This window comes from Lathyrus oleraceus, chromosome 1 (genome assembly GCF_024323335.1).
Source record: "Lathyrus oleraceus cultivar Zhongwan6 chromosome 1, CAAS_Psat_ZW6_1.0, whole genome shotgun sequence".
NCBI classification, from domain to species: Eukaryota; Viridiplantae; Streptophyta; class Magnoliopsida; order Fabales; family Fabaceae; genus Lathyrus; species Lathyrus oleraceus.
In genome coordinates this window covers 420,006,685-420,008,206 of record NC_066579.1, presented here as the reverse complement: position 1 = coordinate 420,008,206, position 1,522 = coordinate 420,006,685, and the positions used below count along the sequence as shown (strand labels likewise).

The following is a 1,522-nucleotide window of genomic DNA, read 5'->3' as shown; positions in this document are numbered from 1 at the left end:
TTAAAAAGAGTTTCTGCAACTTTATTGCTTTCAAAAAGCGGTTTTTGACTTAATTATAAGTGACAGCTACATTAACATAAAATCATGGTTTATTCAACAGAGCGAGAGTTTGAGATAAAACCTTTAATCAGTAAAGTTAACTGAAACGATTTATTTTAAAACCAAGAAACCGACAAAGAATTGATTCCCTAATTACGATGAACTACATACCGATATCCGCTTTATTAATATTTAATCTAGATCTTAGTTTAGTTTTTAGCTTCGCCCCCAAACAATCAACCATTATTCACCTTAGCTTTACGAAGTAACCTTAGATAACGGTATATCGATTCATAAGTCCCTGTGGGATCGATATCTTTTAAAACTACGCGATAGAACTGTGCACTTGCAGTTTGTACCCCAAATTCGACTCATAAAGTCGCGATCAAGTTTTTGGCGCCGTTGCCGGGGACTTTTATTTAATCGATATCGTAACTCTTCCGTTACGCTGTAGAGACTAAGGTTTCTTTTTCTTCTATTCTTTCTTTCGTTGATTTGTATGCCACGCACTCGCTCACAAGGCGAACCGCTCTATTTACGAATCAACGATATCGAACTATATCTCCGAGTCTTACGACGAATTCGGGAATATCGTGCTGCAAACAATCTCCCTCCTATAGAACTTCCTGATTTCAAAAACCTTTTTCCTTCGATAACCGAGATGGCAGAACCAGCTCGTGCTCTTAGAGATTACGCCGCTCCATCGCAAGATGAGCCGCATTCAAGTATTGCTCCGCCCGCAATCGAAGCAAACAACTTCGAACTTAAACCTTCGCTGTTGCAGGCGGTGCAACAGAACCAATTCTCTGGAAATCCTACCGAGGATCCAAACCTTCATTTATCCGTATTTGTCCAATACGCTGATACTGTTAAAGCTAATGGTGTCACTTCAGAGGCAATTCGACTTCGTCTTTTTCCTTTCTCATTAAGAGATAGCGCTAGAAGATGGCTTCAATCTCTCCCTTCCAACTCAGTCACCACATGGAACGAGTTGAAGAAAGTTTTTCTTGCCCGATACTTTCCGCCAAGCAAAACAGCTATGTTAAGAGCCCAGATAAACGGATTTAAACAGAAAGACAACGAGTCTCTTTTCGAAGCATGGGAAAGATACAAAGACATGATGAGACTTTGCCCACACCATGGTTTGGAAGACTGGTTAGTAATTCACACATTTTATAATGGTCTCTTATACAACACAAGGTTAACAATAGACGCCGCTGCAGGTGGTGCATTAATGAACAAACCTTATGCTGATGCTTACCAGCTTATCGAGAGCATGGCCCAAAACCACTATCAGTGGGGAACCGAACGAACAACGGTGGAAAAACCTCAAACGAAAACTGGCATGTACGAGATAAGTAACCTCGATCACGTTAACGCAAAAGTGGATGCTTTGGTCCAGAAAATTGAAAGTTTAAACGTATCACCCCCAGCCGCCGTGATTGCTATAACTCAGAATTGCGAGGTCTGTGGAATCCAAGGC

The 1,522-nt window shown here is 41.0% G+C and overlaps 1 pseudogene; it reads right to left on the bottom strand.

The window, feature by feature from the left end:
- Positions 1–1,085: 1,085 nt before the first annotated feature.
- Positions 1,086–1,185, bottom strand: LOC127116483 (uncharacterized; annotated as a pseudogene).
- Positions 1,186–1,522: the final 337 nt, after the last annotated feature.